Consider the following 25,133-nt stretch of genomic DNA (forward strand, 5'->3'; position numbering starts at 1 on the left):
CCGCCGTCTGTGCCAGATTGGCTCAAACTTAGTTCTGACACTTGGTGTCAAAAGTAAAGCAAATGACTACCCATGTCAACCTCAGATAGTCACAACAGAAAAAGCCTACCCCAGAGTGTGGCCTTTGTGGTTCAAGCACCTGTAAGCTTCTTAGAGAGAAGTCTCTAAGTTACCGCCTGGTTCAGGGCACACTGGTTCTGTAGGTGGCCATGTCCAAATGTTCAAATGAGACAGCAGTGTCAGGAGCCAAGCAGATGGGAACGATGCCAAGGGGCCTCTCTCCACGATGGCTTTTGTCCTTCCAGGACAGGACAGCTCACTCTGGGCAGCGGCAGACATGAATATAGGGTGTCCAGCCGTGCCTGCACTGCTGGTGGTGGACACAGCCTCTCTGAACCCTAGCATTTCTCCACGATGACCAAGTCTGCCTTTGTTGTTCCCCATGGGTTTGCTACTCTTCTCCTGGACACTTTGCTGTCCCTGCTAAGTAATAAGAGTCTTCCTGACCACGTGACTGCCTGCCACGGTGGCCAGACATGTGACCGAAGGCCAGGAGCACTGCCCACTGCGGTGGATTCGGCGGTGTTTTCTAGCTTGCTCGGGTTGGTTCGTTGTGGGTGTTGGGGCTCCCTCTGAGACCAGCTGGTCTCCCCAGATGTGGGCTGTTTCCCAGGCCAGGTGCCGAGCAGCACATCTGGAACAAGTCCAGCTCCTCGCTGCACCTGGACTGAAGTGAGGCCCAGGATGGCGCCAGGGCTCGCTCGCTCAGCTCCCCGCCTCCGAGGCTGAGGCTTTGCCCCCTCTCAGCCACTTCTTCCTGTGAGCCTGGCGACCCTTTCGTTCCAAAGGAAACTTTGAGAAGAACGTTTGGAAGAGGGTGGTATGTCCTGCCTTCTGTATCTGCTCCTTGATGTCCCAGGCATGGGGGAAGCTGGCTTGGGGATGAGAGAATATTCCACACTCCCTGTGGGCAGACCCAGTGCTGCCCCACCCCCGCCTAAGACACTAGGTTGACAAGGAGCTTGTGTTCCAGGGCTGTAAAACGTCTTACTGAATGTCCCGCTCTGTACTCACACCTCAAAGCTTTGGGGGAATCATTCATGCAAAATATTTTGCTCAAAAGTTGGTTCAATTCTTGAACCTCGAACCAGGTATTCCTCTGTGGTACATTTGCCGGCTTCGTTCATCTGAATAAGCCCTTAGAGACTTGTGGGAAGCTCCAGGCATCCCTAGGTCTCTTCTGTTTGAATCCATGTTGGAGGACTGTCGCTGCCCTGAGTAACCCTCACTTGTCTTTGACCTACTTACACATAAGTACAGGGATGGTTCCCAGTGTCGCTTCCCTAGCATGAAGCGACATTATCTGTGTTCCTGGTACCTGCCCAAGGGGGCACTGTGGCCAGGATGGACACTAGAGTCTGTGTGTAGAGTCCCGCCTTCTACTTGGCCTAAGGGAGTGCTGGCGTGGGCCTGTAGGAGCATTGTCATGTGGTCAGAGGCCATGTGACCAGCCAGCCCAGAACTCCCACATCTGGGCAGTGCCCTCTGGCCCAGAGACAGGAAGCCGGTCTTAGCCAGGTTTCCCACTGACCCAGAGGCCACTGTGGCCGACGTCAGACTGGCTTTGTTGTTGGGCATTGAATGTGAGCAGGTGAGCCTTCAGGGAGGAGGGGACACTGTGTCCAGGAAGCAACGCAGCAGAACTGGGGACTAGAGCTGCCCACACGTGGCACGAGATGTATTTTGTTGAATTTTACTGTGTGTCCTGAGAGAACAATTCAGAGCCTCCCCTGTTGGGGTGCAAGAAAAGGATGCTGACGTAGAAAACAGGAAATGAAGGTTAAGAAGAAGAGCCAGGTGTTAGGCATGGGGACCTGTCCTGGATGCTGTGTCTTTTCCAGTGGGTCTTAGTTAGAATTCCCCCGGGAAGGGACCCAGGGTGGGGACAGAAACCACCTCAAAATCTAATTAATAATATCAGATTCCATTTCCCCCAAATTCTTGCTTAAAAGGTAGTTGGTCTTCCATTAACCCAACAGGGAGACACACCCTGAGGAAGATACACTTTATTTGAACGCAGGAAGGTTAGGAGTGATCACCTCCCAGTCATTAGGTTGGAGGCAGGGTAGACCAGGCCTCAGGCCCCTGCTTTCTTCTGGAATCTCCCCTGTCAGATAGGAGGTGGCACTCACAGCCCTCTCCACAGCACTGTATGTCTCCCAGGACAGAGGCCCTGTTGGAAGGAATGCAGGGACAAACTGTTGACCGGGAGGTTCCCAAGCTGCAAGGAGGCAGATCCCCAACCAGTCCTTCAGCATTTAGGGGCCTCAACTAATCATGTCTGCGGGCTTCAGGGGCTCATACAATGCCAATGACATATTATGGCTGCCTTGCCTGAGAGGCGGGAGGAGGGAGAGGAAGAGGAGGGGAGGGGAGGGAGAAGAGGAGGGGTGGGTTTTAACAAAGACCATTTTTTATGTGATTTTTGTTTGTTTAGTTGGTTAATTTAGTTTTTGGCATTTTGTTTTCTGGGAACACAAAGAGAAAGGGCAGTTCTAAAATACGACGTCCACGCTTTGAGAGCCTGTGGCCTCCATGTACACAAATCCTGTCTTGGCATCTTGAGACATCAGGAAGTCAGTGCCTATGTACAGTACATGGCGTGCCCCACACTGGATTTGGAGAGCCGTACATTAGCATTTGAGGGTGGCACACTTCCCAACTCTCTCCTCATCTCAAGGAGCAATTTAAATTATGCATAGAAAACAGATCCTTTTCCAGGGGTCTTTCCTGTTTCTACTCTGAAGTCTTGCTGAAAACGTATTTGACTGACTCCCAGACCTCGGTAATAATTTCTTTGTTCCGACAGTTTGCACAAGACCGAAGACTTCCATTTAAACTTTTCATGGTTAGATTTCGAAGGTGCCAGTGCCATGGCTCACACATCATTTTAAATGCAGGTTGTTTTGTTTTTTTTTTAAAGTTTCTGCTAAAGCTGAACATTAACTGTTTCTGTAATGTTTACTTAAGTTGCCTGTCACGGGACTGAGCTGTGTGACGTGTTCTTCTTGGTCACACATATGAACGGGAGCATCTCCCTCATACAAAAAGCTTCCACTTGAAGCAGGCACATCTGGAAACTCCTAAAATACCACAGGGCATCTGTGCAGATGGGACTCTGCCACAGAACGGCTTTGGTGCCACGCAGCCAGCCTGATTCCAGCTCTGTGGCTGGAACAGCCTAGAGGCAGTACCATCTTGGTCTGTTAGTGTCACACACACACACACACACACACACACACACATACACACACATACACATACACACACACATACACACACATACACACACACATACACACACACACAGACACACACACACATATACACACACACATACACACACACACATACACACACATACACACACATACACACACACATACACACACACATACACACACACATACACACACACATACACACACACATACACACACACATACATACGCACATACACACACATACACACACACATACACACACACACACACATACACACACACACACACACACACACACACATACGGTGACCGCCCTTCGGCCCTTGCCACAATCAAGCCTTTCAGCTCCATCAGTGGCTGTTGGGTGTCCAGAAGTCTAGATGTCATTAAAACAACAAGCAGGTAGACGAGGCCTCCCAGCCGTGTCTGCCGTGTCTGCCGGCTGCCTGGGTTTCTTTCAGTCTCCCTCCCCTTCTTTCCTGAGCTTAAGCTGCTCTGGAAGAGAACAAAAAGCTTTCCTCATGGAAAGTTTGACTAAACTGGCAGAGTGCCCAGGCCCAAGCCTTCTCTGTTGTAGCAATGATGGCAAAAGCCTGTATACAGCGATCAAACACACCAAGCCATGAATGCTGCAGACACCGGCCACCCCATGACAGATAGGAGAAAGAATTCAGCTGCGAGGATACCTCATCGGGTCAATCCCTCATGCCCCGGGTCCCTGCCTGCAAGCCGGGAGGCACAAAGATTATACAACACATCCCCAGAGTCAAAGACTGCCGTAGGCAGTATAGACCAGGAGGCTGCCCAAGTAGCTCTTTGGAGTCCCCAAGGGAGGGTTCTCCTGACAATCATGAGTTCAGCAGGCCCAGGCCAGTAGCTGCCGCTCAGTGGGGCTTCCAACTGCTCAGCGCAGGGTAAGCAAACCACAGAAGGTTGATTCCAAGCTCTTATGCCTAGCACAGGGCATCGGGCAAGCAGATGTTGGCTTACATATTCTAGTTTATATCAAGATACACTCCTGCACTTGATGCCGGGCAACCTCTACCAGGAAACTTGCTGGGAAGTCCCAGAAGGTTTAGCGTGTGTTCTGAGAGGGAAGAAAATAGGACTCAGGCGTAGGGCTCAGGCATAGGCCTTCCGCCACCTGGAGGCTCTCTGCCCCTTCCATACAGGCAGACACAGGCAGGCAGTGAGGGCCGTAAGCTGTCTGCTGAGTCAGACCTTCTAAATAGGTCCACCATGGACCTGCACTGGTGCTGTTGCAGCCTGTAACCTGCAGGGGAGGACTGTTCCACTGGACAGCTGTGTCTTGAGGGATTCATTGGATGGTCTTCTGGACTCTGTGCACTCTTTCTAGTGACATGCTTGGACAGTATATGTCATACATAGGGTACTTGTGACATCCCACCATCTGTGTATTCTACTCGCTGGGAGGGGAATTCGAATGCCTCGCCTTCAGCCATTACTAATCGTCTGCCGGGCTTGTTTTCTCTCTTAAATGAAAACTCTGTGATGTTCATTTGATGTAAGCCTGTAGGGTAGAACAGAAAAAGCCAAAGGCAAGAGTTAGAGAGATTCTGTGACCGTAACAATGATGCTAGTCAGTACCTAAGACCTTGCGGAGGCCCCGAGGCCGGGAGGAGGCCATGGGCAATCCTTGAGGTGACCGAGTGGGCCTGCTCATGAGACTTCCTTTTCTCATGGCAAACTGCGAACGGCAGCCACATGTTCATGTGTGGCTGTTCTTCTTGGATGGAAACACTGCTGTCCTCCTCTAGACAGGTTAACAATCCTTCCAGAAAATTCCCAAGGGTGTTTCTCCACATCTGTTGGTTTACAGGGCAAAGCGCCGTGATCCACGCGGCGGCGTTCCCACACATTCTGATGATGCTGCAGATCTGCGAGCCAGTGAACAATGTGCCACTATGTCGGCTCCGGAGCACAAAACTATCAGGCATGGGTTGGTATTTAGAAGTATGCCCATCACATTCCAGGAGTTCAGCAGCTGGTAGCCGTCCAGAGTGTTCCTGACACCCTCTTCCAATCTCCGTCAGAATTGTTCCTGGAGACTGGCAGGGCCCCTTACCCATGTGGCGCTAGCGATGCCTGCTCCTGCCCCAACAGCACTGGTCTGAGGAACCTTCTAGACATGACAGTGTACTTGCTTCCGGGATCCAGAGGATCCAGGGGAGATGAACATTTACCTGGATGGAGAAGAACTCTGGTGTCTGGAATCATAGTGAGGACCCTCCCATCAATGCCGAAAGCATCGTCCTCTGCCCAGGTTGACACATGATGCTGACACCCAAGAAACCCAATGGCAGCAGTGGGTGAGCGCTACGGAACGGTGGGTGGAACTCCTCACACCTGCCCCGCCTGCCAGCAGGAGAAGATGCCTTTTTTTTTTCACCTCCCTGGGCACAAAAGGCAACTGAAGCTTCAAGAGGTGTCATTTGACAGTCGTGAGTGGCAGGTCCTGCATATTGTCTCAGTAGGGCTCAGCTCCACCATGGAAAAGCCCCCTACCCTGACGCATGCAAGCAGACACTTAGAGCCCTGGCATGAGCTAGCCTGGGGAGTCACGGAGCGGCCTCCTGTGTACTGTTTTCTTCACCACAGAATCCCTTCTGGTTCTTTGAGGTAGCTGGCAAGGGCTGAAAGAAAGTGGGAGCTCTGAAACAAGGGATCTCAGTGTGTCAACTGTCCCCAGAGCATCGACAGTGCTGGCAAATCTATCAGGCCAGTGCTTTTAGAATCTAGACATTGATAGGGGAGTGTGACAAGTTGTTGAAAAGCATATACTCAAGAAACCAGTTTTAGCTCGGGGTCACTTACCCCCATGTTTGTCCCATGGAGCAACACCAGGAGGAACTGACATCTTACCACGGTGGGAGAAGCTCCCCCGTCATACAGTCCGAGCGCGGTTGCTCCGTGAGCTCACTGGACAAGTTCCCATCTCAGGTGTGTTGGAAAACAGCTGCCACTGGCTCTGCCCATGGTGATGGCGATGCTGGAGCTACTCAAGATTATGATCTCCATGAGCGAGCATGAGGCCAGCCAAAGGCGCCAGACGAAGCCCTGCCGTGCCCGGGTGCCTGGATAACTAACTGCACTGTGCAAACGCGTGTGTCTGCTCGGGAGAAGAGGCCAGGTACTTGCCTCTGCTGCCCGAGACCACACACGCAGAAGAGAAGTCATGCTGGCCCGCATCCCACAGCTGAGGGTGTGGCTTTGCATGCAGCATTTCCTGATAAAAGCTGGAAGATGTCATGGCTCAGCACCCAGAAAAACTTCACCAGTGACTGGCCATCCACAGATCAGCAGATCAGCAGACCTATGTCTGAGCCCCAGGAGAGAGGCCTACTGGGCAAACAATTTCTAGGAAGGGAACAGAAAACTTAGCATCACCACACTGCAAGGGATACAGAATCTAAAGAATGAGTCAGCAGGCAAAAAAAAAAAAAAAAAAAAAAAAAAAACCCAAACAGAACTGTCTTCACAGCAACAATTCTTAAAAAATGAAAGCTCTGGGCTGGAGAGATGACTCAGCGGTTAAGAGCACTGACTGTTTTTCCAGAGGTCCTGAGTTCAATTCCCAGCAACTACATGGTGGCTCACAACCATCTGAAATGGGATCCAATGCCCTCTTCTGGTGTGTCTGAAGACAGCAACAGTGCACTCACATAAAAAAATAAATTAATTTAAAAAAAAAAGAAAACGGAAGGAAGAAAAATGAAAGCTTTACCCCAGAATTGCTGTTATATGTTACCTATGGTGCCTAATTTTAAAAAGAAAAAAAGTTAAAGTTAAAAAAGGAAAAGAAGCAATGGAAACCAGCAGAAAAAAATATGTCTCATATATAAAAGAAAAACACACCAATAGACACTATCTCTGTGAGGTCTCAAGTCTTAAACTAAGTAGCAGAGGCTTTAAACTGGCTTTTTAAATGTGTTCAAAAAACTAAAGGAAACAATATTTAATTACATTGAAGTATGATAACCATGTCTCACCAAATTGAGAAGATAACCAATAACAAAGACTAAACTTTAAAAAGACCAAAGTAGAGAATCTCGGATTCTTGTATTTTAAGAGGTCAGCATTCAAACATTTCCTCCGAGGGCTGAACAAAAAGATTTCAGGTGGAGAAGAAGAGTCGACAAACTTGAGGAAAGATCAAACTGTTAACAACTCTGAAAGAAAAAGAGTAAATAAGTCAGAGCAGGCCCCATGGCTCAGAGTTTCAACCCTGGTGTCCCCAAGGTGGAAGGAGAGAAATGACTCTTGCAAGTTCTTCTCTGACCTCCACACATACGTGCTGTGACACACACACACCCTACAACCTCTGATACACAAAGTAAAGGCATAAACGTAAAAGCTATTGCTTTAAATAAAGACTTGGGGATATCACAGGCATACAAACAAAAATGCACACGGAGAGGGTCGGGGACTGACTTATGATATTAAGAGGAATAAGACACTTATGAATAAGTAGATTAAAGCAGTGAGGGCCACATGGTCACCAGGCTGCTGAGGGGAACTTCATCTCTGCAAAGGCAGATGGGCTACATGCCCTTCAAGAGACAGTGTCAACATGGTATCCATCTTCGAGCCAGTCTTAGAATCAACACAGCCTCCACCAGACCACAGAAGGATTGTCCCTAGAAACTAAGTCTGAAAATTAGAATTTCCCAGAGTCAGAATAGCCCAAAGAATTTTGAAACTGCAAAACAAAGTTAGAGACCTCACACTTGGAGACTTCAAAACTTGCTGTAAGCTATAGAGGTTGAGAAGCCAGCTCAGGGAGTAATGGCACTTGTTATACAAGCGTGAGGACCTGAGTTCAAATCCTCCCCGCCCCCACCCCCAGACAGGGTCATACGCGTGTCTGTAACCATGGCACTAGGAGTAAAGGGTGACAAGAAGGCTGGAAGGGGTTTCCACCACCAGCCTAGATCCGGGTTTGATGGGAGATTCTTTCTCAAGGGTGTAAGGCACAGAGTGACAAAAGAGACCTCCTCTGGCCTCCACGCATACGCACAGATACAATCACACACACCTACACCAAACATATGTTCTCATGCAAACATGAACCTTATACACACACAAATAAAACGACTCTAAAGCTGTAATCATTAAGACAGTGTGGCTTGGGCATAAGATTTATACACCAGTGGGATGGGATCCAAAAATATGGCTGTTGTAGCTGTTCTAAAAACTCCAAGGAACACTTGTACCATTTAGGAGTAAATGTTTGGGTTATATGGTAAACTTACTTTAGCTTTTCTAAGATAAAAAAGCCTTAGGTTTATGGTAAAGTGGTTTTTGACAAGGATATCAAACCATTCAATGGTTTAACGTTTTAAACAAATGTTACTTGGTCGGTTGCATCTTCATATTCAAAAAGGTAAACAAAACCAAACACATCAGCGCACAAACTCAGGGTTGACTGTATACTCAAAACCTTTTAGAAAATTTTCAAAAATCTTAAGGTTTTCATTGGATTAGTCTTAACTATGACATTAAAAACCCAGACGATAGATAGAATAAAATCCTGACAAATTGATCTTCATCAAAATCCAACATTGTTGTGTTTCAAGACAGCACTGAAAGAGAAAAGGCAAAGATGAACGGTGGCTGCCCAGAACCACACGGCAAGCTGGTCACACTGTCCACGACACGGCAAGCTGGTCACACTGTCCACCACACAGCAAGCTGGTCACACTGTCCACCACACGGCAAGCTGGTCACACTGTCACGACATGGCAAGCTGGTCACACTGTCCTCAATCCATAAAGAATGCTTGCAGTGCAGTCCACACTTACAGAGATATTCCATCATGGACCATAAAATGATACTGGGCACATATGGGACAATTGTCCAAAAGGTTATCACTTGGGGATGTGATACTATGGCTCCTATAGTCCATATAGGTGCATCCTATAATGTCCTCACCACGATGAAACTCCCTAAGAACACATTTTACTCATGCCGTTTAGTAACACATGATTTCATATCATTGGTCATTATGGACTGCAAGTTAAAAGTCACAGCAAGATTTCATTAATGTGACTGTTAATAGCAAATTCTGTAGAAGACATTGGGAAAGTGGACTCCTGACATATTCCTGATAAGAGTCAGGTAGAACAGAAACTGACAGTTTCTTAAAAAAGCTAAAGTAAGTTTGCCATGTAACCCAAACGTTTACTCCTAAATGGTACGAGTGTTCCTTTGGAGTTCTTTAGAACAGCTACAACAGCCAGCACCCTGTGAGTAGTCAGAAGTGTGGTCCTACAGACCCGGGAAGTGGCACTGAGTCGTCTTGGGCTCAGATGGACTTGAAAGCCCGAGGCTGAGTGAAGGTGATAGGAAGTGGGTCAGTGCTCCGTGGTCTGTGGAAGTGGGTCAGTGCTCTGTGGTCTGTGGAAGTGGGTCAGTGCTCCGTGGTCTGTGTGTTTCGTCCGTGTGTCTTTGAAAGGATGGTGGACAGAGATCCACCACAGAGAGAACAACGGAGCCTATTCCGAGGCTCTTCCGAATCACTTATCAGGATCACATAACTTTAAGTTGGATGAGGGGGCTCATGCCTGTAATCTAGGAGGCTAAGGCAAAAGGATTGCTGTGAGTTCAAGGCCAGCCTTGCCTACACAGGAAGACACTGTCTCAAAAAGGAAAAAAGCAAACAAAAATAAACTTGTCTGTTTACTAAAATATTATTGAACGGCACTTCTGAAGCAAGAGAATTACACTGTATGTAAAAAAAAAAAAAGCTTTCAAGAGGCTAATAGGATCAGGGGTTGCAGGTCAGAACCTTCTTGCTTTGTAAAATAAACTCTGTATGTGATGTATAGAGAGGTTTGCTTTGGACTTCTGTGTGTGGCTAGAACACCTTCTGTGGTCCTGCTTGGAGGCCCTTCTGTTTCTGCCACGTGAACCAACTTTGATGGCTGACGTGCTCATAGGAAATGAGCCTGGGGGTGCTCATCACAGAGTTTGGGCTGAGTTAAGAATAGCTTTGAGAAGCTAGGCTGAGGTGTGGACTCCTCAGCCAAGGCCCTGTGGTGTGGGCTCATTGTGAGCTTTCTGACTCCAGTTCTGGAGTCTCTGTAAAGTCACTTTGATCAGCTGCATGGAATTTTGAAAAGCCTTTTCCTGTGTTCGGTTTTAGTTTTGAAACAGGGCTCTTCCTTCCTTCCAGATTACAGAGTGGCCACTGACACTTAAGAGTGTCTGCCTCAGCAGCCGCCGGTCTAGCAAGCCTGATACACTGGACAATAGGCCAGGCGTCCAAGTCCCTAGAGATTATCTATCACCAAAGGCTTTGTTCCCAGGCCACAGGCAGTACAGGGAGAAATCCCAGTCACTCCCTGGGAGGGGGCGTCTTATCAGCCCTGTTCCCACACTGTGAAGTCTTCTCAGATATAGCCCGTCCCTATCACGTCTTCCAGCTGTTGATTCAGATATGGTAGGAGGTCGGGGTCTGGAAAACACAGGGGGCAAGGCTCAGGCTCCTTCCAGAGCAGGATGGGGGTAAGGAGGGAAAACTCACAGCTGTGTCTGATTCAGGGAAGTGGGCATGGTCCTAGCCTGTGGGTGCTGGGGCCTTTGATGGTTGCGCAGGTCACTGGGGTTGTGCCCCTAAGAGCCAAGGCTACATTCACACTCAGACAGATCTGCTCTGCCCCCTCCCCAGCCCAGAGCTCGTGCTTTTAGAGCCACTGGTTGGTTAATAGCCCTTCTCTGTTTCTGCCGTAATGTGGATGGGTCTAGGGTTCAGTCTCAGTTGGCTCCACAAATGACTTTACCAGGCTGTAAGTTCACCCAGCAAGGACTGGAAAATCCGTGGCAGAGGCTCAGGGCTAGAGTTCCCTCAGCAGACCATGGCAAGAGTGCCTGAGCTGGGAGGAGCCCTTCACCCAGAGACAGGGGCCCTCTTGGCAAATGACAGGCTGACTTGGTGCTATATTCAACTGTGTGTGTGTGTGTGTGTGTGCATGTGCACTTGCGTGTGTGTGCATGTGTTTGTGTGTGTGCATGTGCACTTGCGTGTGTGTGCATGTGTGTGTCTGTGTGTGTGTGTCTGTCTGTGTGCATGGGCACGTAGCATGTGTGTGTGTGTGTGTGTGTGCGCGTGTCTGTGTCTGTGTGTATGTGCACATGCATGTGTGTGTGTGCGCGTGCGCATGCTCTGCATGCTCCATGCTGCCTTTGGCTAGATTCCCTGCTTTCACCGCATCGAGCTTAGATTCTCTTGCATGCGCCCTTCCGTTTTTTTTCCACAGTAGCTGTTGCCAGCAAAGCTGCAAACTACTGTATATCACTCCAGTTTAAGAACCTAAACTTTAAAACAAATTAAACTCTTGTTGACATTGTAATAAAACTCAGAATGAAGCTGAATGGCTCAGTAAAAGTGAACTTCAATTATTTTTGTGGATTTCGGACTGTTTCCTGGGTTTCCTAGACTCCAGCATAGAGAAGTTATTTCCTCTTGGCAGATGACTGGAGAGAGAGAGAAAAAAAGGTGAAGGAACGGCTGTTGTGAGGTGGCAGGCGCTGGCGAGGGATGGGGAGGAAGCCACCGCTCGCAGTCACCTGGATATTTGCTCTGGCCCAACCCATATTGTCTAGAGTTGGGGGTAGGGGGTCAGGGAGCACTGGACTGTGAGTCTTTGGTATGTTTTAACTGAAGAAAGGTATCAGAGAGTTTGTCAAGTCCTGCGTGTTAACCAAGTGGCCGTGCGGAATTAAAGGAAGTGAATGGCAGTCCGCCTGCCCTTCTTGCCCAAACCCCAGGGAAGGGATGCAATCACTTCTGGTCCCTCCTCCTCTCTGTCTCTGTGTCTCTGTCTCTCTGTGTCTTTCTCTGCATCTCTGTCTCTCTCTGTGTCTCTGTCTCCCTTTGCTTCTTCCCCCCACGTCTTATCTCCGACTTCATCCCCCCTTCTCTTACTGTCTCTTTATTGCTGCCTCTCCTTTTGTCTCTCTGTTCCTATCTCTCTGACTCTTGCTCTTCCTTTCTCTTTCTTTTCCTGTTTCTCTTCCTCTCTCTCCATCTCCCACACCATTTCTTTCATCATCATATTAACTGTAACGTTCACTTTACTTATTAATTTATTTATTTATGGAAGAGTATCGTTCTCTTGCTGAATGGAACCGATGCTGTCCGCAGGACTGGGGGCCAGATTTCCAGCCTTCATGCCATTTCCTGTTGTGGTCATGCAGAACTTTAGTTCTGCACAGTGCATGTGGACAGAGGTCGGCAGATTCATTCATTTAAAGAACATCTCTTGGGAGGTGTGGCAGGAACGTGGTTCTTACCTGAGTTCCAAGCCAGAGGTGCTGGCATCCACATATGGTCCCTTCCCGGTCCCTTCCCCAGCAAGCCACTTCCTGTCCCCTCCTTCTGCTTCCTGTTTCTCTGCTTTCAAGGCCAAGCTGGAAATGGGGTTCACGACCTTCGGTTCGCAACGCGCTAATGTTCCTGAGGCCCCAGCCACGGACTCAGCTCCACTCACAGCTGGTTCTGGGCCCAGGTTGCCACCTCTCTGATATCTAGGAGCTGGGTAAACTGAGAGCTGGCCAGTCATACAGGCAGCTGGCCTTGGGTCAAAGGTGGGCTTGCAGCTTAGCAAATTGCCCTGTGTACCATCTGGATGGTAGGAGAAGGCTCAGGGACTTTCCACACACTTCGTTCCCCACAGGATCTGTGCAGCCTGATGACCAGGACTTGATTCACCCAGAGATCTCTGACAGGTCAGCTAACCATGCTTCTATAATGTGAACAAACCTTGACTTGGTGTCTCCTGTTTGTGAAGAAGGGGAAATGGAGACTGAGCCTCACAGCCCCTGACTCCTCTCCTGGGGTCTGTCTCCTTACATGGTGGCCAGTGCAGGGCAGGTAGATGGTCTCATTTTCCCTGTCTCCCATGCCTCCTTACCCAGGAATTCCTGTACCTACATTCAAAGTTTGTTTCCTTACTTGGGGAGCTCCTATCTCCCCAGTCTCCTCAGAGACCCCTTCTTCTCACTGGATCCCAGTCAGAGCAGCTAGCCACTCACTGTGTGTGGCCTGTGGAAGCTCCTATGCTGCCTAAGCCAAGGTAGCCTACTCACATAGCCTCTCAGATACCTCTGGACCTCAGAACAAGTCCAGGTAGCCTGCGAACTAATCATTTGCTATCTGTATTTATGTGTTTGAGGCTCCTCAGATATCAAATTTAAGGGAGCAAAGAATGCTAAAATTACAGAACACTGCCAGGAGGCCTTCGGGAGAAATTCCACAAGTGGAGACAGGACATAGATCAGGGTGGCGATTGCACCCGCTTAAGCAGAGATGGATTGTGAAGCCTTACTCGATCTCTGCTTCTGCGCCCCCAAGAAAGATCTGCTGCAGCCCTGACTTCACCCCTGCACTGTTGCCTGTGTGGCACTCACAGAGTGGTCCACAAACAGTTGCTGTTTTTACATACCAGTTATGAAACCAAAATCTAGTCCTGAGAGCTAGCTCAGTCAGTTAGAGCACTTGTGGAGAAGATCCAAGTTCAATCCCCAGTGCCCGTGTAACACCAAGGATCATGGCCATCTCTGTAATTCCAACACTAGGGAGGCAGACAGACAGATGGATGCCCGGAGCTCACTAGCCAGCCAGCCTGGTTGCTATGCAATTTTGCAGCCAATAAGGAACCCTATCTCGTAATAATTTGATGGCATTCAGGAATGATAGCTGAGATTGTCCTCTGGCCTCTACATGTATGTGTGCATACATGTTTATGTACACACACACACACACACACTTCTCAAACCCCTTTGACATCACCATTGTAGCTCTATGAAACTGTTGGATCTCTGACCCCTCTGGAAAGCTGGGTGGAGGTAGCTTTCCTCCCCACACCCAAAATCTGAACAATGGGTGACCGGGAGGGCCATACTCACTGTCCCCATGAGTCAGGATTCCGTTCAAGCTCTGACTTTGGACATGAAGGATCTGAGATTGCAACAAAACAGGCAGACTAGATGAGTGAGTGGGCTTCCCAGACCACCACTGTCTCCTGCCGGCCCCAGATCCCTGTTGACATGGGCTTGGGGTCTGTGATGGTGGCTCTGGGGACTGGCCTTCTCCAGGCAGCTTATAAATCTAGGAGCAGTGGATGAGGCGTTTCCTCCAAGAAGGTATGGGAAACTTTCGGGGCAAGTATGACTGAGCCTAGATCCCCTCCATATGATTTCTCACTGGTCCCTGCGAACCATGCTCAGACAAAGCTTGCCCTATACGTGGGGCTAGAGGTGGTCCTTAAGACCCATGGTCTTTGGGAGTCAGGATCCTGCAGTGAGGCGTGGTGTTGGGCAGTTGCTAGTGGCGTGCATTAGCACACAGAGTCTATTAGAGCAGGTGCACGCCAGTCCTGTTGATTTGATTTAGGTCTGGGGAAGGCTCCAGTAATGTGCAATTACAAAGAACTTAATGGCCCTTTATACTGAATGCAACTTCCATGGCACCTAATATACTTTGATGAATTGCTCATTATGTGCTGTGTTGGAATAACCTCTGTAAAGATTAATAATTGGATAATCAATACAAAAAATTCAATCTTGAGATTTTTTTTTTCACTCCAGGGTCAATATGTGCTCGAGATCACAGGGTCTCTTTTGCCTGCTTGTTTCTGACTCTTTCCTCCCTCTCCTTGATTTCCAAGCTAGAGATCTCTGCTTTCTGTACAGGTCTCAAAATAATGAAGCAGGGACTGTGACAGATCACGTTTGCCAGCAGTTGGTGGCTGGGCAGATTTGTCTTCCAAGTGGCTTCAGTAGGGTGTGGAGGGCACACAGACCCCTGAGGTGTCTGTGTAGGGCCTATGAGAATATGGAGAACGGGCGTGCAGGGTAGGCAAGGGGTCTTCATAGATGGTCAGAAAGGTACAATGTGGACATGGATGTCCTGGATGGAGGTGACCAAGCAGAAGCTGTACAGGGAGAGATGCACCCTGCATCCGGGTGCCCGAGGACAGTCTGAAGAGCCAAGCAGCCTGGGGAGCACACAGTCGTATCCTGGGGTGCCTGGCTGTGGCCCAGGAGGGAGTAGCCTTGGAAGGAGTTGATGTAGGAGGGATCCCACGGCAAAGGACTGTAACCTATCCTAGCTCAGATTGAAGAGCTGACTTGCTGGGCTCCTGGAGCCTGGAAGAACATCAGCAGAAATCGACAGACCCTCTAGTCAGGGTGAAGGAAAGGCAACGCCAGGCAGGAGAGGCAGGATATGCTAGTCACAGCCAGAGAGGAGGAGCCCTCCTCCCCTACACCTACTAATGAAAAAGACAGGGAGCCAGGGGCTGCCAGGCCTTGGGGCAGGGGTGGGTGGGGGTGCAGGTTCTCTCAAGCAGGAAGTTCTTCACCCCAAGGCATTACCACAGAGATCTCAACTTTAGCTGAGATTGAACCCAAGGCCCTGGGATTAGTTCGTGTGTATGGTAAAATGGCGGTCTCACTGGCTGGAGATGGGGATGCACTGCTTCAGTCCCAACATTCCAGAGGCAAAGGCAGACAGACCTCTGTGAGTCTGAGGCCAGCCTGGTCTCATAGTGAGTTCCAGTCTACCCACTGCTATGTAATAAGCATGATGCGTTCATTATCTGTGTTACCCTCCGGTTATTTCACGAAAGCAGACAGCTACGGTGGTGCATGCCTGTAGCCTTAGCACTGAGGAAACCCAAGAAAGAGGACCACACTCTCCAACCCCAGAAAAGTGCAATAAAATGGCCACCAAGTCCCACTAAACAACAGCTGGCTGTGAACACAGGGCCCTTACTGTGGACGAGGGAAGAGCCCACCCATCCTGTGCCTCTTAGCTGTATGGATCCACAGGGCTTTTGCCTAAGAGGCAGAAGTTGAAGTAGTCGTGTTCAAAACCAGTTCCATAAAAGTCACACTGAGACCAGGATGAGTGTCCTTTGAATTCCCGTTTCGTGTCTGAGGAAAGCCCAGGCAAGCTGTGTCAGCCCCCACAGACTGAGAGTAGCCCGGCCCAGCTGCTGCCCTGAGGTGACCTGTGCTCAGCAGGTGAGCTCGGGTGGCTGCTTCAGGTGATCCCAGGGCTTGGGACCTCTGCAGTCAGTACGTGTGTGCCAGGCTCTAAGGCTGCGGGCTCGGGGTACCAACATCCTGCTCAGCTTCGCCTCTGCACAGGGACAGAGAGCTCTGGGGAGGCCAGCAGCCTCCTCAGCCCCTGCATTCACCCGTCCTCCTTCCCCAGTGCCGTCTGCTGCCACATCCTGAGAATCAGCACACATCCCCAAACCTCAGTCAAAACATCGCCCTCAGCATCGCCATTTCAGGTTTTAAGAAGCAAATTCACGGGGTCAGAGATATGGCTCCGTGGTTACCAGCACGAGCTGCTCTTCCAGGTTCCCAACACCTACATAACTGCTCACAAGTCCCAGGGGATCTGGGACCTTCTTCTGGCTTCCGTAGGTCCTACATGCACGTGGTACAGAGACACATAAAGAAAAATAAAACAAACCCATGATCGCTTCCTGGGATTTGGGCAATATGTGTAACATTTTGAAAGTGAGGAAAATGGAAAATGTGCTTTCCTGGAGGGCATCTGCTTGGTCTCCCGGGGCACAGCAGAGGAGAAATATGTTGAGGACATCTTGCTGAGACATGAGAACAGACACAGCTTCAGGCTCTCCTGGTCTCCTCTGTGAACAGTGTCACGACTATGGACCAACCAGAACCCAGGAGTGCTCTGACCCTTCCTCACACCCTTAGAAGGTATGGCTGGAACAGAGTCCCCCAGTCCAAGCTACAGTCACTGTGACCAACTGGGCTGCATGAGGAGTAGGGGCTCTGTGGCTCAGAAATGTGGAGGATGTCAGGCCATAGGGTAGTAATGCCAGGTCCTAGAAGTTTCAGACATGGGTACCCACATTGCCTTCACCTCATATGGAAAATGGGTCAGTTACACCAAGAGGTAGATTGAGAGGTAGGTGTGCGTGTGCAAGTGTGCACATGTGCGTGTGCGTGTGCGTGTGCGTGTGCGTGTGCGTGTGTGTGTGTGTGTGTGTGTGTGTGTGAGTTCATCCCAGAAGTCAACCTTACGTGTCATTTCTCAGGAGCCAACAATTTTACTTTTTGAGAGAGTCTTCTCTCTGGCTTAGGACTTTCTGGTAGGCCAGTGAACCCCAGGCATCCTCCTGTCTCTGACTCTTCACCCCTCCATCTGGTACACTCCCTAGCCCATGGCTATTGGTGGGGTCCTGGGTTTTAAACTCAAGTCCTCATGCTTGCACGATAAGCACTTTACTGATATCTCCGGAGCACTCTGGTGCCTGCTTGGAGAGGCACTAATCTTCAAAAGGGAGTTGTCCCAACAGATGTGGGACTAGTAAGGTGGGTTATACACACACACACACACACATACACACACACACACACACACACTTCTCGTCAAGGACAGACACACTCCCTCTTCATCTGTCCCAGCCAAAGGCCAAGGCTGTTGGGTTGTTCAACATCAAATCCCATCGTCTCTCTCAGTGCCTTTTCATGAGTGACTGCTTACACAACAGAAAGCGATCACTCCCCGACAGAATTACTGATAACCTCTTGGGTAATCTGAGGCTCTAGTTTAAGGTCAAAGGAAGCAGGCCCCTCCCCCCATAAACACAGGAAACAGGCAGCCTGGAGCTGTCTGCCTTGCTGAATGAGCAGACCTTCTAGAATCCAGCACACTTACCGCCACTGGGGACACCCAGCTGGAGTCTCCCCCAGCTCCAGGTGGGATCCAGGCTACTGGAGGGTGGCTTCTGCATCTTGATGCAGCTACCTTGATTTTTTTCTCACTCTGTATTTCAAAACAGCACCATGTGAATCCCACTGTTTCTTCTAGTGTGCTGAGAAGGAAGGACAGCATGCCACTGTCTTTGCGCCAAGACCCTGGCCCGTGCCGAACAGGCCAGAGCAACTTGAAGAAGCCAAAGTGGAAATTTAAACTCGTCGCTTTTCAGGGTCACAGGCTATAGTTTCACTTAAACTTTTTTCGTTTTCTTTTTCAATTCTATTAATTCTATTGAATGGTAATTTCATAATTTGGGGGACTTGGTTTTGTGTTTTCTAACAACACAAGGAAAGCCCTGTGGGGGGAAAAGTACTTGCTGGTGGCTTAATGATGCTGTTGAGTAATTGCTGAATGGAGTTTGGCACAGATAAAATAGCATTGCAGATGATATGGAAACATTCTCCAGCCTGCATCAGCTGGATGGCCAGGCCTGTGGAATCTCCCGCCACGTGGCCAGCCCCGCTGGAGTTTCCACACGGCCGTCTGCGTGCTTGGGAGTTTTCAGGCTAAATAGGGAAGCAGGCTACCTTCGGTAGGAAAATCATTCCGTCTTAACCGCTGACAGTCCAGTGTAGCAGCAGCGCCCGCCCGCCCGCCAGTCAGAGCGAGCCAGGCTCCAGGTGGAGGGTCATGTTTTATTAAAACCGTGACTTGTTGTCACTTGTCCTTCCGCTGTCCCTCTCTCCCCTTCCGAAAATAGCAAGCCCCGTGGCAGTGGCTTATTATGATTAAAAGATAAAAATAAGTGGAAGCCCAGATAGGTGCAGGACACGGAGGGAAGACGGCCGCCTGCTGTTTAATGAAAGTCGAGGAGCTGTGCCACTTCCACTGCTTCCCACAGCAACTTTGAGAAACACAGAAGCACGGACCACATTCGGACGTGCCGAAGGTGTGAGCTTTCCATGCTGAGGTGGTCATGACACACATTGATAACATGTGTCCCCTGCCTGGCTCACAGACCTGGCACAGACCCAGCCACTGCTGGTCACAGGAGGACACCCAATCCAAGTGTGCACTTATGAAGGAGTCTCTAGAGCAGAGGTGTTCAACCTTCCCACTCCTGCGACCCTTTAACACAGCCTTCACGTTGTGGTGACCCCCAGCCATGCATTCATTTTGTTGCTACTTCATACTTCAATTACAATAACTGTAATTTTGCTGATGTTAATAATGCATAATGTAAAGATAGGATATGCAGAAGAGCTGAATGACGTAGAGGTTGAGAACCACTGTTCTAGGAGCTTGTGCCTTCTTGAGAAATCTAAAAGTCTAGGAGCGTGGACCCGAGCCACCCCTGGATGGCATCTGGACACTGACAATTGCACTAACACACACAGCTCCTCTTCCCTCCTCCTGTCCTCTGACCTCTGATTCACACGGCCTGATCTTCCCTTGCTCCTGTGTAATACAGTACTTCATGTAAGACCGGAGTCTGTACACACAATATCTAGAAGCAGCAAGAACTCTTCACGCAGCAGCTCACCGAGAACTCAGAGAGGCAAATGCACACATCATGCCCCCTGGAAATGAAAGTTAAAGCAACGGAAATGTGTGTTCACTAAGAGTTTCAGCCGCCATCACTTCAGGTCTCTCTCATTCCAAGAACCACCACATCGTAAGCGGTCGAGGCGGCCAAGGCAAGGCGCTTCTTAGAGGGACGGGATTTAGGAATGGAAGTCAGCTTTAGGCATTTCTGGTTCCGCTCACTTAAATCTCTCTCCTCAGGCTCCAGGTCTAAGTTTAGCTCCAGGTTTTAGCTAAAGGTGCATTTTCTGGGAAGGTTAACAATACTTTTTGTAATTATCTTTTAGTCATAGGGATGGGAGAGAATGCCCTTCCTGTCTGGTTTTATTCTTTACAGAGTTATTTTGGCTTCTCTTAAAAATAAAAATATTCTCAACGGCTTGAAGTCTGGGGAAAACACGCATTGTTTTTTCTGTCCCTCGGAGGAAAATGGAGTCAGCGAGTGGCCATGGCTTTTGTGGTGTGTGTTTATGTATGCAGTGTGTCAAGCCATGTGGGAAGGTCCATGGTCTAATGAGGGGTTCCGTGGTAAGGGTGAATTGAAGCTAGAACTCTGAGGAAAACCCTCTACTCAGAGAAGGCGCCTTCATGCCTGCAGGCAGCCCTTGCCTTGTTGGAGTCAACTGCTGAAGGGGCAGGCTCTGTGTCACTAACTGAGCAGTGTCATTTTGGTTTGTTTTTAAAAGCGTGGCCCTTATCTATGTTTATTAAATGTTTTAAATGTGAAAGTAACACCGTCACATGACCTGAAATTGGTGAATTCTAATTCTTTAAGTTTGAATATCGGGTCTAAGAATGAGAATCAAGCATCTGAATATCACCCAAAATATTTTTACCTGTCTCTCCCGGTTCCTCATTCCCCAGGCTGAGGGCGGCCCCCTCCCCAGCCTGGTGGTATTCAATTGGCCTCTTAATGCGTTTGGGTCCCTGCTGGGCCTCAGACAGTCCCACCAAGAAAGAGGGACAAGTGGAAAGTGTGGGCATGTGGGTGGCCAGGTAGAGGCGGCTCAGCTCTGTCAAACCGCCATTTCCCAGTTAGCCCAGGTCTCATGGCTGCATCTGGCAAGAAAGAGGCTCACAGAGCTAACCTTAGCACTGACCTGAAAACCAAGCACGGATGTTTTCTCTGATAACCGAGACACACCTGGACACAGATAGGAATCTGGGGGATCACATCCGGAAGGCCAAGGGGAGGCTGCGCAGCCTCTGGGTAGCCATTTTGAGCCCTGTGCACAGGCTTGGCGGAAGAGTGCGGTGCTGCTCTGCTTTGCATTTGATTCAGACCTTGTGACTTCCAATCCACTGCCGGGGCTTTTCCGTTTCCCCCTGACAGCAACTAAAAAATCCACCAGAGAACACTAGCACCCTTGTGACTGTCACAGCCGGGGACTTGGATGAGTGCGGTGGGCACGCACCACCATGTTGTCCTGGAAAATACTTTTATATTCCCTAAGAGAGTCACAACCGCTCATGACAGTCTGGGAGCTCCCACACCCAAGGCTGCTTCCCACCTCTCCTTACCTTCCCTCTCTACCTGAGGACCAGCCAGCCTGACCACTAGGTTTTGTCTTCAGAGTAAGATTCACAGTGACATAGGACTCCTGAGAGCCACACGAGATGAAATTCATGAGTTGGTCATCCCATACATGGTGGACATTAGATGAGTTAGCAGGGAAGCGAGACCAGGTACTCAGTGGAAGCAGGCAGCCATTGCCCCTGAGTGGAGACATTCACTCTCCATTACATGGCTGAAGGATATTTAAAAAAGGGGGGGGGGGGTGATGCCAGCTTCCACCTTCACTGTCACACCTCCCGACACCGAGGTTTTCCCATGCCCAGGGTGGGTTTTCTGAAGAAAGGTCTTCCCACAGGTTACTCACATTTGGGTGAGGCCTCACCTAGCTCCCAGGAAATCTGTGGTAGGATTGTGCTTACTGCCAACAGTGCCGGGGATTTTCTCACAGGCTTCCTAGGGTTTCTTCGTACCCCTATTCTGGTCTCTGCAGGACATCCTGCACCTCAGTGATAAGCTAGACTTCAGGTGCCAGGTTTTCCTCTGGGACAGTTACTTTCTGCTGTAACTCACAGCGGGGGGTTTTGCTGCTCTCTGCGGAGTCCCAACGCAGACACATACGGTGTCAGTCTGCAGGTCTGTTGCTGTGTGAGGTGGGCTGGGTTGAGGATTGGAGGAGGAGGTCACATTTTAAAATGAGGCAGGAAGCAGAGGTGTCCCCACTGAGAAATCCTGTGCAGAGGGAGCCTTCTTTCAAAGCTTCCCTCAACTCATCCCGACTGCTCACATGCAAGAGTTGCCCGCCAGCCTCAGCCCCTCCACACTGCAGCCTCGAGAAGGAGGTTTATGAGGGAGGAGGCCATTGACATATTCTCCCCAGCACCAATTTAAACTATCTGCATCTCTGGAGTGTATTTGTTCGCTGGCTGTCTGCCCAATAGAAGAGAAATATGGACTCTAGGACAGCTCAGGCTTCCCGTGGTCCTTTGGTTGTTCACCTCAGTCTGCCCACCTTTGACCTAAGTATGGAAGAGCTGACTAAAACAAACCAGTGACCCAGCGTTTTAGCCTGTCAGAGGCCAGTGCTCACCGTGAGCTGGCAATGGTGGCACGGCAGGCGGGCGGGCGCTCAGTGCTTTGTTCCAGTTTAAGAGATGCAGTTGGTAGGGAAAGAAGGTAAATAGAAGCCTTGCCTCAGAGACCGGAACTCTGTGCCCTGGGGAGCTCTGTGAGGAAAAACCTTGAAGATGGGGGATGGTGAGAGAGAGTCAGGAGGGTGGGAGTGGCCAGAGGATCTCAGAAGCCTGCACCCCCTTAGGTACCGTGACCCTCTGCCTCTGTCACTTTCTCAGCAGGCCCTGAGTAACCAATCTACACTTTTCCTGAGTTTCCTGGTGCAGTGTATTTTTTAAATTCTCATCTAACCCTGTGGACTTTGCAGCGGGAACACAGGCAGCGGGAGGGGAGGGCTGGTGGGACTCTGGGCTACGGAAGGCACAGACTTAGACGCAGCTGCACAGGCCACAGCGTCACTGCTGGTAGACGGAGAACAAAGGCCAACAATCACCACTTGACCTTTGGAGTCTCTCCATAGCAGAACTGGTTACTTCAATATCTGCCTTTTTCTCTCCTATGATTGCTGCACGGACACCCCTACCCACATACAGACAGGAGCCTTGACCCCACAAAAGGTGAATAAATGACGGCCAAAATAACTGTTCATTCCTTAAAGCTTGATGGAAGGCTCTTCCTCGATTCTAGAAACCAGGAATTCATAAAATGCCAAAAGACTTTACCTGAAAGCTTTCTCCGTCAGAGGCCACGCTAGAGGCAGCCGTGTGTCTGCTCTTGGGAACACTGGTAGGCTGACAGTTTTCCCGGCAGTTACACAAAAACCCACAAGTGACCCAAGGTCTGACTCTCTTGGGCACCTGAGAGTGCTCTATAATAAAGCAGAAGGCAGTAGCTGTCCGCAAGCAGGGTAATCTCACTTGGGGAGGACTCTGCCTCGCTTGGGGAGGACTTTCTGCCTAGCGGGTGATTTGCACAGCTTGTGAGTGGCTAGCCAAGATGCCTCTGTGCAAGGCTCAGAACTTCATTAAGATTTACAGGTGCCCCCAGCACAGGTAGAGAGCTCCGCTTGCACTTTCAACTCTTTAGTTTTTATACTTGAAAAAAAGAAAAATTGCTGACTTTCCGTTTCTCTCAATTCCAGGCATGCACACAGGGGAGTGTGTGAGCGTGGGTGTGTAGATGTGATTCGTAGGGACACACACAGCCTGTGGGCACATCCCAGGTTATGGTACTAATTCAAAGTGCCACACGCATACTTTAGAGGGAGAAAAAAAGGCAATAGTTTCCACCTTAGGAGCATTTTAGAGAAAATCGAATATAAGGGAAAAAACCTTCTTACTTATTAAATTGAATTGTGGTCTAACAGTTTGCCACATCCTGTTAAGGGACATCTGACTAAGTGAGCAGAGGTTCCTCTTTCAGGCAAGTTGTAAGGGTCACATGTCACCTGCAGTTCAAAACACCTCTATAAAGAGAAGCCTTCGTGTCAGTGGAAAAGCTGAATAAGAAGATGGAAATTATCAGTGGAGAGAAGACACGGTGGGAACTCGTGGGTGTCATCGCCACAGCTGTATCAGAGAGAAAGCCACCCCAGAGGAACCAGCAGAGCCAGGGATACGTGGGCTGACAGGGACCTGGGGTGGTGACCTCATGGAAAAGAAAGTGGTGGCAGGGAAAGAATTGGGGGGTCAGTGCTTGGTCAGGGAAAGAATTGGGGGGGCCAGCCATTTGTTGACTACACTACCTCAGTGTGTCCCTTACCCACCCATTAAATGGAAGCACAGGTGACTTCACAGACATGGACTATAGTTGTGTGGCATTTCATGCTCGCACACTCTCTCTCCCAGAATGCCATTACAAAGCAGGTGTCCATCTTCAGTGTCCCACTCAGCCCTGTAGGCAGCTTTGGGGACCATCTTACACTGGAGGATGTTTGTTCTTGTGGAACTTCATGATCCTAACTGGACATGGAGAGTCAGGGAAACAGTGGAATGTACTTCTAGCCACAAGCATTGGGGCAGGAAAGCTGGTCAGTGACCTGAACCCATACAACAGGTGCACAGCGACAGGGCTTGAGCTCTTCTGAGAACTCTGTGCTTAGCCCCAAACAAGAAAGCCCAGTAGACATTTGGTGGCCTACTGCTGCCGCCAGCTGGGGACCCGTGTGGCTGAGGACCACTGAGTAATTTCCCATCTCTCAGTAGGGCTCTCCCTTTGAGGCTCAGGTGTCCCAGTGGGCAGCAGGGGGAAGCCCACAGCTCATGTTTCTTCCTCTTTTACCTTTAAAGCAATTTCTTGTGGTCTTGTCAGGCCCATGAGTAACTAGAAGCTTCTCAGCTGTTCTGCTCGATGTCTGACCGTCCGTCATCCTCATCATCCTTGTCCCTCACAGCTCCCATCTGTCATGGCTGCTCTTCAGACTTTCTTTTTGCCCCATTGTTACGACTCCTCAGATATCTCATGGGCCACCACCACCTAGCTCAGGCCACACAGTTATTCCTCAGACTTCCCTCCCTCCTCCCATTGTTCCATCCCTCGGGCTTCTCTCTTAAATTGTCCCCGCTCCTTGGAGCGCCTTGTGTCTTATATCTTAGTGTTTCTCAGACTCCCTTCTCTCATCAGTAATATACCTCCTCTGACCTCCGTGTGTGTGTGTGTGTGTGTGTGTGTGTGTGTGTGTATGAGAGAGGGGGGGAGGGAAAGGGTGGGAAAGAAAAAGAAAAAGACAGAGAGAGAAGGAGGGAGAGAGAGAGAGGAAGAAAGAAAGAGAGGGAAAGAGACAGACAGACAGAAAGACAAGGATATGTGTGTGTGTGAGAAAGAGAGAGAGAGAGAGAGAGACAGAGACAGAGACAGAGAGAAAGGGACAGAAAGAGAGAGAAAAATGTATGTGTGGCTGCATGCCTCG

At 49.6% G+C, this 25,133-nt stretch overlaps 1 protein-coding gene across 4 annotated transcripts in view; it reads left to right on the forward strand.

The window, feature by feature from the left end:
• The window catches only part of Nfatc1 (nuclear factor of activated T cells 1), a 106,906-nt gene that overhangs the window by 77,308 nt on the left and 4,465 nt on the right, over positions 1–25,133 (forward strand). The gene's annotated exons all lie outside the window — the stretch shown is intronic.

Source organism: Apodemus sylvaticus, chromosome 13, assembly GCF_947179515.1.
Source record: "Apodemus sylvaticus chromosome 13, mApoSyl1.1, whole genome shotgun sequence".
Lineage (NCBI taxonomy): Eukaryota > Metazoa > Chordata > Mammalia > Rodentia > Muridae > Apodemus > Apodemus sylvaticus.